This window comes from Balearica regulorum, chromosome 11 (assembly GCF_011004875.1).
Source record: "Balearica regulorum gibbericeps isolate bBalReg1 chromosome 11, bBalReg1.pri, whole genome shotgun sequence".
Lineage (NCBI taxonomy): Eukaryota > Metazoa > Chordata > Aves > Gruiformes > Gruidae > Balearica > Balearica regulorum.
In genome coordinates this window covers 13,536,756-13,555,812 of record NC_046194.1, presented here as the reverse complement: position 1 = coordinate 13,555,812, position 19,057 = coordinate 13,536,756, and positions in this window count along the sequence as shown.

The window sequence follows — 19,057 nt, the reverse complement described above, 5'->3', positions numbered from 1 at the left end:
TCAGAGGGTCCAAAACAAAGTTCTGATCTTAGGCACCTTTGAATTATAGGTTGTGTTGGAAAGGAACAACATCTGGAAGCCAAGTTTCTGTAGTGAACCTGCAGGAAATTGTGTGTGTGCACGTGCATGTGCACACATAACTAAAGCTTCCTGCTTGATTCATTGCTAGTACATGCAAATTACTTTCTTCATATATCTACTGAGTTCTATCAATACACAGTCTCAGACAGCCATGAACTGTGACTCATGTCTAACTTTTTTTTTTTTAGCACTAGTGTTGGATTTTTCATGTTGCTCTGTGTGCTCCTAAAGGGCCAAATTGTGAAATATTTTAATCAGGAAACACATCTGCTATTATCTGTTAGAGGTAAGCATTTACAACTGAGAGACCGTTTTGACCCCAGAAGAGTGATTGAAAGACAGAGAAATGAATTGTGACTTTAAATTTAGCCTGAATTAAAAAAAGGAAGCAAGGGAGAATGTTTCTTTTTGGGGGAAATCTCATTTCATTAGAGACTTAAGGCTTAATAGGATCTGGAACCTTGGCTTGCAACGGAGCAGAATTGTGCTTAGTGAACATGAGGCCTCTCTTGAGTAGAAACCTAAGAGTCTGCATTGATTCCCATTTCCTACAAGAAGAGGCTGCGGCATTCCCTCATGTTAGAGTTAATTTTGCTTGATACTGTTTACCTGGTTAAGACACATTGACATGGAATACTTTTTATTATAAGAAGATTTAGATTCCTATTTGTGACCACCGTCAGGGAGGATTCCTGTATCATTTGGCTGAGAGCAGGCAGGGAAAGAAGGCAGCCTGTGAGAATTGCCTATGATTAATAACGTGGTATATTTCCAGATGTTGTCACTGAATGTCACTCTGACATATTGCCTGAAGAAGCCTCACTATCTAACTGACACAAGCACAGGTGAAATTTGTAATAATGTGCTCAGGAGTCTGAAGAAGGCTTTCCCACTCACCTTCCCAGTTCTGCATCTGCTTCCACAGAGACAAGTCTTTTGATAGACCACAAAAGTGTCACATAAAATGGATGCATCTTTCCTATTTTTAACAGAAGTTTTTCCTTGCTTGCTGTGGCAGGCTAAACTAGTCTCACCAACTACTACTTCTATTTCAGGGAGCTGTTTTATGACTAACTCCTCTTTAAGAGTATGTTGTAATAGAGATCAGATGGTAAAAGACCTAAACACAAGGACCACAAACCTTGGCAAGCAGAGAATGGAGCCCTAAATATTTCTGTGCTTCAATGCAGTATAGAGTGCAGGAATGAAAGGCAGAAAGTGCCAGTTGTTCCCACTTCTCCTTGCTGTCCTCTTTGCCAACCCACTTGTGTTTGTTTCTGTTCTATAGAATCATATTTGACAATCTTCATCATAGAAAAGTTTTTCTTCTGGATAGAAAAAGGAGTGATAATTAGGAATGTTGTTCCAGCCTGGCAATTTACATATCTTGAACATCCATTCACACAAACTCTACATCCTTCAATATGATGATGTGCACCCTACTTTTATTTTTGAATCTTTGTAAGTGGCATCAAATAATACCCAAAATTTCTTCTGTCCCACCTTTTAACACTACTTACAAGCACAGATGTCCTGTAAAAACAGAGTAAGAGATCCTATTTTTTTTTAATCATCAAAGTATTTTGGCTTGTAAAAAATAGTTTGTATTTGAATATGATCTCAAAAAGAAATAATCTATATACTTCCCATGTTATTTTAATGACTAAAAGAAGTTTGCATTGTTAGGCCCTTCAGAATACAAGAGATTTATCAGGTTGCTGTCAGACCACCCAAATTCTATGATCGACAGGTGAAGCAGCAGTGGAACTGTCATGAAGCTTAACTGACTTCTTGAACTAAGACATTCAACTATAGGGAAGTTAAAAATGAAAGCCTGGAGCAAGGCTTGAATTTCTTTTTATGAGTCTAAAATGAAATGTCTACTGATATGACACTAGGCATCATTCACTTCATAAACAAACCACTAATATCATATCAGTATGTACATACCAGACCAAATCCCATCAGAAATCCCCAGTGGAACTGTGGATACTAATCAAAATTCCCGTAAATAAAGTTCACTCAGCATTATCTTAATTCATACCAGGTCCTCAGAATATTCTGACATTTAAGTGCTTTAATCACAGGCTGCACTGCAGTTCTCTAATTAGCAAGTATTCATGGAATGTGTTGCTCTGCAATAGGACACATTCTACAATGGCTCATATTATGAGTTGGAAGGTAACAGACATTTAATAGCACAAATTAACTTGATGATAATGAGGAAGCCTCTTTGTCAGTGATATCACAAATTAAATTATGTGCTACCTCACTAGTGATGTGCAATAAATAAGAAAGCTACACAATTGTTTACAAATAAAACAGCACAAGATCAGCTTCAGGATGTCTGTCTCTGAATCTCTTTGGCATAGCAGCATTCACTCCCTTAACGCTGATACTAATTGTTTGTAGGTAAACTGGATCTTCAGCATTATCTTAACTAAGCTTTTAAAATTTAATTTCCTTTTTCAAAGGAGAGTATCTTGGGCACTACACAGCATGTTTTCATTAACAATGCAGCAGCTTCAACAGAGTACTTTCAAGATGAGCAGAAGACAACAACAAAGAGCTCTATCAGCCAACAGCCCTGAGAGGGGAGGAGGGCACTGTGCAACACAAGTCTCTCCACAGTCACCCTAAAACACAATACATTTCCCAAAGGAAGTCAGTCACTAAGTGATTAAGCTGCAAACTATGTTTTAAGGCCACATAGTTTATTTAAATTAAACTTTAACTTTGTAGGCAAATGTTAAAGACTGCAAATACTTGTATCAAAAGGTTTTTCCAGGTGGTTTTTTTTTTTTATGTTTTAAGATTTAACTGAAGTTAGATCCTGTTGTTTTTTGACTTTGGAAACAATTGAAGACAATAGCAGATTAATTCCCCGAAATTCGTTAAAACAGAATAGGGTTATCAACTGTTGTAGCTCATTCAAAGATATTCCAAGACCACTCTTGGCAGTTCAGTAATTAATCATATTAACTGCAGATGCAATACCTTTACTTGGCTCTTGCTAGAACTGCAAATTCAAAAAGATCCAAGACAATGAGTGATCCAAATAGGAAAAGTATGATACATTTTTAAAAACTTTTATAAAGTGCAATGAATCTTTGGTGTCAACCAAGACTGTAAAATACAGAAGTATTAGTCTTTTTTCCCCCCATACCTTCCATGTGATTCTGGACCTTCCACTTAAATGCAGAAGGTATAATATCTCATGAGTCATAACTGGGAGATAAAGATGAACCAGCAGCAACTGAGCTTTAAATCTCACAGCTCACACAATACAACATTGATGTATTTTGAACAATTGCAGGTAAGGTTTGTGTCTATCAGGTGGTGGTGTTTTAGTTTATGCACTTAACATTATGCAGTCTTTTGCAGTTAACATGCTATTGTAAGCCAGTATGTAAGTACAAAACAGTTAGTCCAGCAATCTTTTGGCAAGATGATAATATAAAAACACTGCTAGTGATCTGCCCATGCTTTATTAATACAACTGATGTTGGAATAGAGATACAAAATAATGCAGGTCTGAGCAGTTTCAGTCAACGAGATAAGCCTAACAACAGCAGATTGAAGGGTAGTAGTATATTCACCTCAGTTAGGGTTTTCAAGATTTACTGGAGAAATAATGTTTTAGCAGTCCTAGTCACCTGAAGCATAAAAATAAATACGTATAAATGTATTTAGTCAGAGTAAGCATGCTGACATTACCTTTTTTTACAAGATGAAAAACTCAGTAAATAAGGAAACCAACTAACACATAGTTCACAATGCTATGTAAGAGAAAAAGAAAAAGGTAATGACCTTGATAGACATCAATAACTTCACCCAATGGTGCTGGACTGACGTGGCTTACCCCCAGCCAGCAGCAGAGCACCACACACCGTTTGCTCACCCCTCCCCCGGCAGGATGGGAAGGAGAATGGAAAAACAACACCAAAGCCTCGAGGGTTGGGATAAGGGCAGTTTACCGGGGCAGCAAGGGAGAGGGAAACAATCAACAACAGTACTGATAACAGATATTCATGGCGGGTGATAACAGAGAACAATTTACCGATCCAACCTACCACTCAGCTGGTCCAGAAACTGCACCACCCCCTCCCCTGCCCGACTAGCCCCCTTTTATGGTGAGCATGACGTCACATGGTATGGAATAGCCCCCGGCCAGCTTGGTTCACCTGTCCTGGCTCCTTGTGAAAATTAACTTTATCCTTGCCAGAACCAGGACATGGACAAATCTCTTTGATTGTAATTTAGGGAGGATTAGTGTTCTGTTAGATGCACTAGAATTTAAATAATACACTTCTTACAAATAGTCCATACTTTTCCCTGCTTAGTAGGAAGATTCCTGCAATAGTTCTGATTTTATGGAGCTGTATTTCTTTCTACGTGAACAGCAAGAGATGTCATCTTAAATACTGGAATAGTTTTAAAAAGTTCTTCATTCCTGTTTAATAAGCACAATGAAACAATTCATAGATTGCTTCTGCTGGAATGAAAAGCTATTTTGCAGTAACTATTTTGTAAAGTAATGAAACTAAGTGAACACTGGAAGAACATGACAAAATATATTTGGTTGAATCATGTCTGGCAAATTTTGAAAGTATTGAATAAAAATGTTTTAGAGATAGAACACTTATATAGCAACATTTAAATGGAAGTTAAACTATATTCAAATATCCTATATTAAAATTGAAATAATTATAATTTTCCAATCATGGAATGTATTAAAATATTATATTCACTAGTGAAGTTATCTAAAGATTTATGAAGATCATATACAGAAAGCAAAACAAAAAGGAAAAGTATTCATTTGTCCAAAGTATTTTGGATTTGTAAAGTATGCCCAATATCACAAGTAGAAACAAAAATTCCAAATATCCAGATAATTCTGAAAGTAATTTTAAATTCAGTAACAAGTAGATGGCACTTTTGGCATATACAACGAAATTTATAGCACAACACACAGTAAAACACCCAATGACAAATGTAGTTTATAAAGACAGTAGTCTGACAATTGATAACTTAAATCATTTACTTCACAATATAGTTTGCTGCAAGTAATTTTTCTGTGTTGCAATTTATTAAAGGTGAAAACAATTCCAAACTATTTATTCATGCTCTTAATCAAAAGAGATTTCCATATTCTGTGATCTCATTTCAATCACATCAAACTTCTTTCACTGTTTTGTGCAACTAAACTGTAGTTGATCCTTATTTCTACTAGATTTTGTTTCAGACATATTCCTAGATGTGATATGTGCAACTGAATCAGAAGTACTAAAGCTGTTTGTCTTCTATGAATGATGAAACTTTGATTAAAGACTTGCCAATGCTGACAGTTGATTGTTAGAATACTGGAATAAAATTTAGGTTTTTCAATATCTTGTAGAAAAAGGCCTTTGTAGACTGCATTATACTATCTGAAACATCTGACTGGAAAGATGATTATTCTAACCCAGTTATTTAAGAAACAGCTTAACAACCCAAGCAGCACTTGAAATAAAGAACTGGAAGAGCTGGGACAATGGGACAAAGGGCTTAAAAGTGAACCTGAAAATACTTCTTCAGAAGTACTCTTTTTCACGTAATGGAATGAGTGCCTCAGGTAGGAGACATCAAGGGTGTTGCCATCATATGAACTATTTCATTTTATTCTCAAAGAGAAAGTTGGAGGAAAAGTACTTAATGAAAAAAACCTGCTGAAGAAACCATGACCAAGTATAAATGGAATATCAAAAAGCTAGACTAGAAAACAAGGCTGAGATTCAATCAGTTCAGAAGCTATTAACATACATCTCTTTCTTTCCTTCAAATGTGATGAAAAGAAAGCTTTTCAGCCAAGGTCTGTAGTGAAGTTGCCCTGTAACACCAATTCTAAGAATTTAAGATATAGATTCTAAAAATGCCCAGTAATTAGGAGGAACTAGGAAGAAATCTTAAAACATGCTGCTACTTAGAAAAAAAAATTGTCATAGAAGGAAGCCTTACAACCTGATTCCATAGACCTCTTCCTTTACTGCATTTCAGGTTCAATATTAAAGCACATTCTGTTTCAGCTTTCTTTCATTTTCCTCCGGTAGATTTAGCCAAGAAAGGAATAACTTCTCTGACTGAGTGAATGAACAAGTTGTTGAGACTAGTTTTTACCTTTATTTAGAATAAAAAAGCTAGGAGCACAAATGTTCTGTTGCAGAAGATGAAATAGTGTGAGGACAGCGGAAACAATGGTGTTCAATACCAGATCTTCATGCATCTGAAGCTCAATCAGATTATGTGGGAAATGTAACTGCTGTTCCTTTTGGGACTACTTTAAGACTGAGGTCTCTCTGGTGTGATGACAGGTCCTGGTCAAAGAAGGGACTGATAATCTGTAAGACTGAGATGGAAGACTCAAAGATCTGGAAGTAATTTGCCCTCCTGGCCATACAGCAAGACCTTACTTGCCATTCCATAGTATTCCAGGATACTGAGGAGAGTCAGGTACAACTTGAGCTTTCTTGTAAACAGACATACAAGGCACATGGTTAGCATGCCTAACGTCTTCAATGAAGCCTGCTGCTTCCCTGTCGATTCTAACCTGCAATTATAATTTTTACTTTCTAGCATAACATTCTCATGGGCTGTGTTGCCCAATCAGGTGTCACTCCCAGACTCATATGGGCAGTAAGCTCACAGGTAAAATTATCAAGATTACATCTTGCTCTGCACAGCAAGGCAAACAAAAGAAATTGTAAATCCATAAATCCATCCATATTCTAGTGCCTTGAGATAGAATTATAGATACAGATTTATGAAGTCCTCTCATCCAAAGATATGGCCTCAGTTTTGCAGCTTTTAGTTCTAAGTGTAATCTCATTCTACTTACATAACTTGACACAGCAAGGTAAACATATGCTGATTATCTATCATCATGTGCCTATGTACAGAAGCAAAGACAGGCCACAGGATACAAATACAATTTCCTCCATAGCTGTCTATCTCCTCCTCCCCCCATCTACATACATACAATTTACAGCCATTATTGTTTATTTACCTCAAAAATTATCTGATAAGAAAACATGTCCATGACCTTGGTGATTTACTGTTACTCAAACACAGGCTAGTAAGATGAGTTCACGACAGTAATATTTCTTTCCAAACAAATAGTTACAATTTCCCAAAAACCTCTAACAGCCACACAGTTACACTGGCATAGAGTTTGTAACTTCCTTTTAACATTTCTTAGGCAAACCAGCAAAATATAAAACCCAGCTGCTACACTGAAGAACAGTTAAAGAACAAAGCAATTGTGCTTTCAAGGCTGTGCACAGTCCCTTTGTGCACACTGATTGCTACAGCCTGTCATCTCCTGTTGATATGAGCAAGAGACTCTGCAAAGCACAGAAAATCATGTAGACCAGCTATAAGACACAGGTTTTTATCTAATAGATTATTATATTCTATTATTTAAACTATTTTGTCTGCTACAGGCCACCTGACCAGACGAAGCCCTCTACCAGCAGATAGGAGCAGCCTCAGGCTCACAAGCCCTGGTCCTTATGGGGGACTTCAGCCACCCTGACATCTGTTGGAGGGACAACGCAGCTGAGCACAAGCAATCCAGGAAGTTCCTGGAAGGTATCGATGACAACTTTCTCCTCCAAGTGACAGAGGAGCCCACGAGGAGAGGTGCCATGCTGGACCTTATTCTTACCAACAAGGAGGGCCTGGTAGGGGATGTCAAGCTCAAGGGCAGCCTTGGCTACAGTGACCACGAAATGGTGGAATTCAGGATCCTCAGGGCAGCGAGGAGGGCGTGCAGCAAGCTCTCTATCCTGGACTTCAGGAGAGTAGACTTTGGCCTCTTCAGGGATCTGCTTGGTAGAATACCATGGGACAACGCCCTGGAAGGAAGAGGGGCCCAAGACAGCTGGCTAATATTCAAGGGTCACTTCCTCCAAGCTCAGAAAAGATGCATCCCAACAAAGAGGAAGTCAGGCAAAAACACCAAGAGGCCCCCATGGATGAACAAGGAGCTCCTGGGCAAAGTCAAACAAAAAAAGGAAGCCTTCAGAGAGTGGAAGCAAGGGCAGGTAGCCTGAGAAGAATACAGAGAAACTGCCCAAGCAGCCAGGGATCAGGTTAGGAAAGCCAAAGCCCTGACAGAAATTAGTCTGGCCAGGGATGTCAAGGACAACAGGAAAAGCTTCTATAGGTATGCCAGTAATAAAAGGAGGACGAGGGAAAATCTGGGTCCCCTCCGGAATGAAACAGGTGACCTGGTTACCCAGGATATGGAGAAGGCTGAGGTACTCAATGACTTCTTTGCCCCAGTCTTCACTGGCAAATGCTTGAGCCACACTGCCAAGGTCACAGAAGGCAGGGACTGGGAGAATGCAGAACCGCCCACTGTTGGAGAAGATCAGGTTTGAGAATATCTAAGCAACCCGAAGGTGCACAAGTCCATGGGACCTGATGAGTTGCATCCGCGGGTCTTGAGGGATCTGGCGGATGAAGTGGCCAGGCCACTCTCCATCATATTTGAGAAGTCCTGGCAGTCTGGCAAAGTTCCCGCCGACTGGAAGAGGGGGAACATAACCCCCATTTTTAAGAAGGGGAAAAAGGAAGACCCAGGGAACTACAGGCCGGTCAGTCTCACCTCCGTGCCTGGCAAGATTATGGAGCAGACCCTCCTGGAGACTATGCTCAGGCACATGGAAAATAAGGCGGTGATTGGTGACAGCCAACACGGCTTCACTAAGGGCAAATCGTACCTGACAGACTTAGTGGCCTTCTATGATGGGGTTACACTGTTGGTGGATAAGGGAAGGGTAACTGACGTCATCTACCTGGACTAGTGCAAGGCATTTGCCATCCAGAGGGACCTTGACAGGCTGGAGAGGTGGGCCCGTGCAAACCGCATGAAGTTCAACAAGGCCAAGTGCAAGGTCCTGCACGTGGGTCGGCGCAATCCCAAGCACAGCTGTAGGCTGGGCGAGGAATGGATTGAAAGCAGCCCCGAGGAGAAGGACTTGGGGGTAATGATTGATGAGAAGCTCAACATGAGCCGGCAGTGTGCGTTTGCAGCCCACAAAGCCAGCCGTGTCCTGGGCTGCATCAAAAGAGGTGTGACCAGCAGGTCGAGGGAGGTGATCCTGCCCCTCTACTCCGCTCTGGTGAGACCCCACCTGGAGTACTGCATCCAGCTCTGGGGGCCCCAGTACAGGAGAGACATTGAGCTGTTGGAGCGATCCAGAGGAGGGCAACGAAGCTGATTGGAGGGCTGGAGCACCTCTCCTATGAGGACAGGCTGAGAGAGTTGGGGTTGTTCAGCCTGGAGAAGAGAAGGCTCCAGGGAGATCTAATTGCGGCCTTCCAGTACCTGAAGGGGCCTACAGGAAAGATGGTGAGGGACTGTTTATCAGGGGGTGTAGTGACAGGACAAGGGGGAATGGGTTTAAGCTGAAGGAGGGTCGATTTAGATTAGATGTTAGAAAGAAATTCTTTACTGTTAGAGTGGTGATGCGCTGGAACAGGTTGCCCAGAGAGGTTGTGGATGCCCCATCCCTGGAAGTGTTTAAGACCAGGTTGGATGAGGCTTTGGGCAACGTGGTCTAGTGGAGAGTGCCCCTGCCCACAGTAGGGGGGGTTGGAACTAGATGATCTTTGAGGTCCCTTCCAACCCAAACCATTCTATGATTCTATGATTCTATGAAACTGGAATGGACCATGACAATGAGAACACATGCATATCTCTTAATGTCCACACATCGTATTGGTAATTTAATGTGCTTCAAAATATCAGGAAACTACGTATTCATGATGGCTGACTATCACATCAGGTTTTCTAATTTAAATAGTACAGCTTGATTTTAAGAGACTTTTTAATATTTTTGAAAAAATTTTCATTCCAAACCATTTTTTAATCACAGACCAACACTTATAATAAACCCTTGTAATCCAGTCTATTACCACAAGTAAGACTTCAATATTTTACAATGTTGCCAGATTACTTGATTGCAATATACATAACAGATAGTAAATTTAGCCTTAAATCTTAAATGGCAGATGACTGCCTTCCCTAAGAGACCCCCTATGGCCTTCAGACTTTCATTTTCATAACTCAAATACAGACTAAACTCAAGATTTACTCTTGATTCTTTTCCAGGTAACAAAATAGAAAGGTATACTCCCCTGAAGTCCACAGTGGCCCACTGAAGGATTTCTCATCAAGTCAATTATCAATATAAAGTCCACCCAGATTAATGTATTTAGGCGCATGGTGACATCGTTAACCTTATTATGCCACCCTGTCATATTTTCAAGCTTCCTATTAATTTGTTGCTAATAGATACGGGTGCCAGAATTATTGCCTACAAAGGCTTTTCCCTATAATGGAAATAATTTGTGCTGCTGTCATTTATCATTCATATTTCTAAGACGCCTTTTATGCTAACATGTGGAAGACATTACAAACATTTTGTACCTCCACAGAGGGAAATGCCAGTGCTTCTGGTTGTCTGCTTGCTGCCATCTGTGCACTTGCAGCCAGCCAGGTCGAGCTGGCTCACTTCAGAACCCTGTTGTTTAGGTAATATCTTGTGACATAGTAGAGGAGCCTGAATTTTGCAAAACTGTAGTTCAGCTACAGGTTTCATGGCCTCCTCCAGAGGAAATTCTCTTTCCACCACAACAACAGCACTATATTTAAACACAGAACTTACACGCTTTCAAGGCCCTAGTGGACAGCACCGCCTGGAGTGACCTGATAGCTGGTGGTATTATGCTACAGTGAGACTTATGAGGATATCAACGTTGAATGATATGTCTTTGAGTGCCAGCAGAGAATTGCACAACTGAAGCATTCTGGGAGCCTGCTCTCTCTGAAGACAGTGCAAATCGGTATCTTGCAGAGTCCTGCTATTCAAGGCTGCTTTCCTTTGTCACAATGATACCTGTGAATATTGAAATATTAAGATCAATTCAAGCAATTAGAGCCATTGCTCAATAGATGTAACCAACAAAAGGGAAACCATTGTAACTTAGAAAATAATTAGTTGTAAGATAAGAAGCTCTGGAACAATCTCATTTTAAACAGCTCGGCCTTGGAAGAACAGATGCGCAAAGGTAAGAAAGTTACAAGGTGATCACAAAACCAGCTTTGAGGGATAAGGTATATGTGATACCAGGACTGAGTCTGAAGACCCCCAACGCCCACCCGGAGGTGCCAACAGACACGTGCGAAAGACATTAGCATATGCTAACAAGTTCCCGGAAAATCCATGAATGTGATAAGCATTACTCAGAAATATACTGAATATGTATATTAACATAGTATAAATACTTGCTAGTTTTGTATTTTGGGTGTGCATGTTAGGTGGAGTTATCCCCTGTGCACCCAGCGCTGCAATAAAGAATGCCTGCTTTCTAAAACTTCAAAATTAAGTCTTTGAGAGTGAATTATTTTGCCGCTTTCTGGTAACAACAAGATGAAGTTTCCAAAACTTCTTCCCTATTTAAGGCACTTTCCCAGAGCAGCACCTTACCACTTTCTCTCCTCAAAGCACAATCCCATACTAACTCATTAAGACCGGACATTTAATGTGGCCTTGTGACTCACTATAACCTACTTTAATTAATTTGTTATTTTCATGTCCTTGATGATTTTGGTACAAGCAGACAGTATTCTCTGGATACATTTGTTTCCTCAAGTCTTGCTGGACCACACGTGTCTGTTAGCTACTTCTTTGTATTACTAATGAGTCTAAACAACACCTTGAGGCAAATCTTGATTAGCATGTTAATTAGGAAATTCCTAGCAGGCACTTTGGGTGACAGCTTACTCCCAAACATCAACAGTAAAACGCGTTCAGATTGAGACATCAAGTTGAATTATAAAGATGGACACACTGGTAATGCTTGTCAAACAAATCAATCTCCTCTCTCTATTCCCAGTCCCTTTCCCCAACTTCTGTAGTGCAAGTCCTTAAAAGCAAACGCTTGCACAAAACTAGCCAGGCACTGGCTTCTCAGGCAGCCTCCTGTGACTCTGTTGGGTCTTTCTTGTCCTTTTCTTTACTGTACACACAAACACAGATACGGCACTGAAAGCTACAGAGAGCAAGACTAGCCCACTGCTCTGAGCACCTCCTTGCTAGCTGAGACCTGATCCAGCCTGCAGCTCATAGAAGACTATGGGAGCATTTCCAATGATTGTTGCAGTCTTTGACTACTGCCCAAAAGGTCAGATTAGGAAACACAGTCTGCTCTTCTACTGTACAAGACAATATCCTTTCTGCATGCACCTCCCAGCTGATGTAAAGCCTGTGCCATCCACCTTTCCTCATGTCCTGGTTTTCAGCTAGGATACAGTTAATTTTCACAAGAAGCTGGGAGGGGACACAGCCAGGACAAGTGTCCCAAACTAGCCAAAGGGGTATTCCATGCCATACGATGGTCATGCCCCCATAAAGGGGGCTGGCCAGTGAGCACAGGCTGCTGCTTGGGGATGGGCTGTGTGTCTAACTGGGTGAGCAAATTGCATTCTGCATCACGCACTTTGTATCTTCTAAGTATTGTTGTTATTTTCCTCTCCCTTTTCTGTCCCAGTAATCTGTCCTTATCCCAATCCACGAGCTTTACCTTTTTCTTCTGATTCTCCCCCACAACCCCGAGGTGGGTGGGGCGGTGAGTGGTGTTCAGCTGCCGGCTGGGGCTAAACCACAACACCCCATATCTCATTGAACCACATCAGGGACATGCCTGAAAGTGAACTGACATCACTCATTGGTTTAAATGAGCAAGGTGATCAGATATGACCTCTCTCACACACACAAATATTCTTCTCCTTTTCTTTCCCCTTCTTCCTTCAGAACAAACATAGGACCAAAAATGAATACAGGCCCATAATGGTTTAAGTATTTATTTAGCCTTAAAAATAATTAAAAAAAAATTAATCTGTCTTTAATATTTCTCACATTGCTGTCATGGAGCCACGGTTCATTCAGTGCGCATGCACTACACAAGCAACAGTGATGAAACACAGTTGCAATAAGAATTAGTCTCCAGCTGAGTGAAGAATACTAATTTTTTATTGTACATGGGTTAGCGAGGAAGGAAAAATGCCCATCATTGCTCTCAGTTGAATTATTTTTCTTTTCAATAAGATTTTTTTAATATGGATGAATTCTCAAAGTGTCCCAGTTCTCTCACATAATTTCCCACTAAGCAGTGCTTTAATCTGGTATTAGTCTCAGTATTTTCAATGGGGTTACACAAAGTACAAGGACTTTTGCAGATAACTATGCTCTAAGATTAGGCAAAGTTTGAGTGATACTGTCCCAGCTGTCTACCCTAATCCATGGAGGAACATTTCTACCCGGAAGCAATGCCATGTTTGTTAATGGTGTATTACCAAAATATTTAATTAAACTAGGGCTGGAAGTTGCTTATATAACTTACTGGACTGTGAACTGTGGCAGCCGAAAAGAAAAACAGCACCGATCCTACCATTTCCACTCCAAGGATGGTAACCCCCAACAGATGGTAACTCTACAAACATTGCCAAAATCTGAGCTTACCTACCAGAGGTCCAGGACATTACTCATCACCACTTTACAAGGGGAGATTAATCTCATTTATCCTAAGCCACCTTGAGTATGGACAACTCCTACAAACCAGTGGCCTGTCTTTATCTCCATCCTCTTCCACAAGAAGATGACCAGCTTTGACTAGACAGATAACGTTTAGGAGGCTACGATTAATCAAGATTCTACCCTTGGTGTGCCAGAATCTAGCTGGTTTTCGCAGAGATGGGATGAAATCAATAAAACCTGAGGTCTTCTCTCATGGCTTGAACCCATTTTTTTTCACTGCCTGCCTTTTGATCACTTTTTCTTTCACTAGCTTCATTCATCTTCAACACAAAATTAATTGTGTCAACTTTTACTCACTATTGTACAAGACAGAAGCACATTCAAGCCTAGAAATCTCTTGCAGTAAAATGCTGCCACAAAAGGGTATTCTTTGCTGGTGTCTAGCTCAGTCAATAATTTATTCTACTGGCAATAAGTTATTTTACACAAAGATGGGGGACACACACAGACACAGAAGATTTGTGTTCAGACAAGTGAGGTTATTAGAAAGCAGGAAAAGAAATGTTAATTTTCAGTCTGAAGGTTTGAGATGGGGATTGTTGAAGTTACTGGTTCTGTCACCAATTCAAGTCCCTGGGTAAGTAAAAGCATTGGGTAAAACCATTCATAAAATATGGACTCTTCTTGTTTATGTTACTTGTGATTGGAGAAGGCTGGAAAGGTCACATTCTGGATGCTTATTCATAAGTTTGGAGACTTGATACTTTGATGGAAAAATAAAAGGCATCAATAAGAGAGGCACAATAAGGCAAGAAAGGTGGGAGGGACGGAATTAAGAGAACAGATATTTCACACTAGACAAGAGACAGTGCAGAAGAAAGAAAGAAAGAATAGGGAACAGTGAAAATATAAGTTCCATAATAGCTGCTTTGCCTAGTGTGAGCCATTAAGAAAAGTAAGGGTGAAAAGATGGAAAAGCTCATCATGAATTCTACAGCAGAGTTCTCAACATCACAGAAAGATGTTACCAAAAGCAGGTCAAATAAATCAGAGGAGAAACTGGATTTAAGAAATTGTAGTACTTCTGCTTATTATGTGTAGGTGTGCTATCCCTTACATAGGGTCAATAAGGTATTTATCTGGAGAAACAAAGTTTATCGAAAGTTTGGAAGTCTGGAAAAAAAAAAAACCCCACAAAGAAAAATGCTCCATTTCTTACAGATAAAGAGAAAGAGGAAGGAAACTGAATTATAAATATATCTACATTAGTTATTTTTCTCTTTGAAAGTAAGATTTAATTACTGGTTTAAGAGTGAAAAATGTATTATGCATAATTTATTTATGAAACAGAAAGTACTGCTTGGCAGGTTTATGTAATAAATATCTATATGTTCTTTATTTTAGAATAATGACAAATATATGCAATATTTGAGATGGAGCTGTTCTGCATATTAAGGTATTTACATTTACTGTTTGCCTGTAGACATTTGTAAAGTAAGAAAAAATAAAACAGTGGAAATACAAAACATCAATATTATTGACTTTTTAGCAGAAAGGTATTTACATACTGCTTCTGAGCCCTACCTGGTATTAAAAACTTCAATGTAGATGCAGAAGAAAAGTCTGTTTTGTAGACGTAAAAACTGGAAAATGAATGTGGCATTCCTACATATTCATTGAAAAGTAGCTCCAGGGGATATAGATATACATAGAATATAGGCATTAGACCTGTATACTGGTATAAATTTGAAATGAAATCACATAATGTGAAATCCTAATTCATTTTAGAATGCATCTGGAAGAATTCAAGTGTAGCAGTAATATAATTTTCAATATTGAGGATTCTTTCACTACTTGTTCAAAATATTTCATAAAAAATAATTTTTTTTTCTCCCTCTGCAGCTCCCCAGATTTCCAGATTTTCCTTATTTTTCCTCAGGGGAAAGGATAAAACAAACAACAACAAAAGAACAGACACTTTCTCCTCTACCATCAAAGCCCAACAAACCTGCATGATAAAATGAGAAATATGGGGTTTGCCCTTAAAGCTTCTTAGTGTTTTCTTGCTCTCAGATCTCTTTATGAAACGTGGGTAATGGGAAGAGTACATTGTTCAGTTTGCTAATTTCTTGCCTTTCATAAGCTTGATGGGAAACTACAAGAAAAAGGCAGGTGGAATAATGGCTTTCTTGAAGTCAAGGGAAAAGAGTGGAACCTAAATTTCACCCAGGATATTCATTCATTTATATGCTGTAATTCTTAACAAAGTGATTTTTTCAAGTTGTGCTTCACATGCTCTTTGTAAGAGCAGCCTATTAGTGTCAAACTGTAATAGCATCAAATTAGGTGATGTGAGCTCTCAGGCCCTGAAGCCAAGTATTTTTGCATTACGGCAAAAATGTGTGTGTACAATGAATTGTGCAGTCCCAATACATGTTGGTAATCACAGTTTTATCTGTTCTGTTGTAGTGTTTTACTAAGGAGAGAAAAAGAAGATAAAGTCCTTGGTATGTATGACCTAGAATCACAAAGCATTTAGGTGACAACATCCCTGTCAATGAGATGTAGGCTTTTAATGTGTTTGTGAATGTAAAACTGTGCCCTGGTTTTGGTTGAGATAGAGTTAATTTTCTTTCTAGTTGCCAGCACAGTGCTGTGCTTTGGATTTAGTATGAGAATAGTGTTGATAACACACTGATGTTTTTAGCTGTTGCTAGGTAGTTGTAGTGTTTAGACTAAAAGTCAAGGACTTTTCAGCTTCCCACATCCTGCCAGGTGCACAAGAAGCTGGGAGAGCACAGCCAGGACAGCTGACCCAGGCTGGCCAAAGGGAAATTCCCTACCATATATCATAGAATCATAGAATCTTAAGGTTGGAAAAGACCTCTAACATCATCAAGTCCAACCATTGACCCAACACCACCATGTCTACTAAACCATGTCCCGAAGTGCCACGTCTACATGGTTTTTGAACACCTCCAGGGATGGTGACTCAACCACTTCCCTGGGCAGCCTGTTCCAATGCCTGACCACTCTCTCAGTGAAGAAATTTTTCCTAATATCTAATCTAAATCACCCCTGACACAGCTTGAGGCCATTTCCTCTTGTCATTTCGCTAGTTACTTGGGAGAAGAGACCAACATCCACCTCACTACAACCTCCTTTCAGGTAGTTGTAGAGAGCAATACAGACTCCCCTCAGACTCCTCCAGGCTAAACCACCCTGGTTCCCTCAGCCACTCCTCATAAAATTGTGCTCCAGTCCTTTCACCAGCTTCGTTGCCCTTCTCTGGACATGCTCCAGCACCTCACTGTCCTTCTTGTAGTGAGGGGCCCAAAACTGAACACAGTATTTGATGTGCGGCCTCACCGGAGCCAAGTACAGGGGTACGATCACTTCCCTAGCCCTGCTGGCCACACTATTCCTGATACAAGCCAGGATGCTGTTGGCCTTCTTGGCCACCTGGGCACACTGATCACTCATGTTCAGCTGGCTGTCGACCAGCATACCCAGGTCCTTTTGCTCCAGGCAGCTTTCCAGCCACTCTTCCCCAAGCCTGTAGTGTTGCCTGGGGTTGTTGTGACCCAAGTGCAGGACCCAGCACCAACCCTTGTTGAACCTCATAGAGTTGGCCTCAGCCCATTGATCCAGCCTGTCCAGATCCCTCTGCAGAGCCTTCCTACCCTCAAGCAGATTAACACTCCTGCTCAACGTGGTGTCATCTGCAAACTTACCGAGGGTGCACTTGATCCCCTAGTCCAGATCATTGATAATGTTGTTAAACAGACCTGGCCCCAGTACTGAGCCCTGGGGAACACCACTTGTGACTGGCCACCAACTGGATTTAACTCCATTCACCACAACTCTTTGGGCCCATCCAGCCAGTTTTTTACCCAGCAAAGAGTGCACCTGTCTAAGCCATGAGCTGCCAGCTTCTCTAGGAGAATGCTGTGGGAGACCATGTTGAAGGCTTTACTAAAGTCCAGGTAGACAAAATCCACAGCCTTTCCCTCATCCACTAGGCAGGTCATGGGGTCATAGAAGGAGATCAGGTTGGTCAAGCAGGACCTGCCTTTCATGAACCCATGCTGGCTGAGCCTGATCCCCTGGTTGTCCTGCACCTGTCTAGTGAGCACACTCAAGATGAACTGCTCCATAACCTTCCCCTGTACCGATGTCAGACTGACAGACCTGTAGTTCCCTGGATCCTCCTTCTCGCCCTTGTTGTAGATAGGCATCACATTAGCAAGCCTCCAGTTGTCTGGGACTTCCCCTCTTAACCAGGACTGTTGATAAATGATGGAGAGTGGCTTGGCAAGCTCCCCTGCCAGCTCCCTCGGTACTCTTGGGTGGATCCCATCCGGCCCCATAGACTTGTGAGTGTCCAGGTGGCGTAGCAGGTCATGAACTGCTTCCTCCTGGATCATGGAGGGTTTATTCTGCCCTCTGTCCCTGTCTTCCCGCTCAGGGGGCTGAATGCCCTGGGGGCAGCTAGTCTGGCTATTGAAGACTGACGCAAAGAAGGAATTAAGTACCTCAGCCTTTTCCTCATCCTTGGTGGCCATGTTTCCCTCCACATCCAATAAAGGATGGAGATTCCCCTTGGCCCTCTTTTTGTTATTAATGTATTTGTAAAAACATTTCTTGTTATCCCTTACAACAGTGGCCAGATTGAGCTCTAGCTGGGCTTTTGCCTTTCTAATTTTATCTCTACATGACCTAACAATACCCCTGTATTCTTCTTGAGTTATCTGCCCCTTCTTCCAAGAGTGGTAACATTCATATATAACTGGGGAAGCTAGCTGGGAGGCAGAATTTCTGCTCAGAAACAGACTGGGCATCTGGGTTTTTTTTCTGCATGTGGTGAGCAATTTCATTTGTGCATCACTTGTATTATTATTATTATTGTTGTTGTTGTTATTATTTTTATTACTATTATTACTACTACTATTATTATTATTCTCTTCCTCTGTTATCCTATTAAGCTGTCTTTATCTCAGTCCACAAGGGGTTTTTTCCATTCTCCTCCCCATCCCCTTGCAGGGGGAGGAGTGAGCGAGCAGCTGCGTGGTGCTCCGTTACCAGCTGGGGTTAAACCAGAAAAAACAGCTAAAGTAAGGAGACTAGCTGGATATTGGTTTGATTTCCCAGAAAACATACAGTATATATTGGTTTCAAAAACTACTTGGGTCTAATCCAAAACCCACTGAAACAAGTAGAAAGTCTCCTACCGGCTTCAATAGGCTTTGGTAAAGGATAGCATTGCCTCCTGCCGAATTTCCTGTTGAGAGTGTAGTGGATTATCCAGTAGTTTAGGATTCCTGAAGATTTCACCTTGTTTCAGTATTAGATTTACAAACATCGAAACATGCATATGAGAACACTGCCATCAC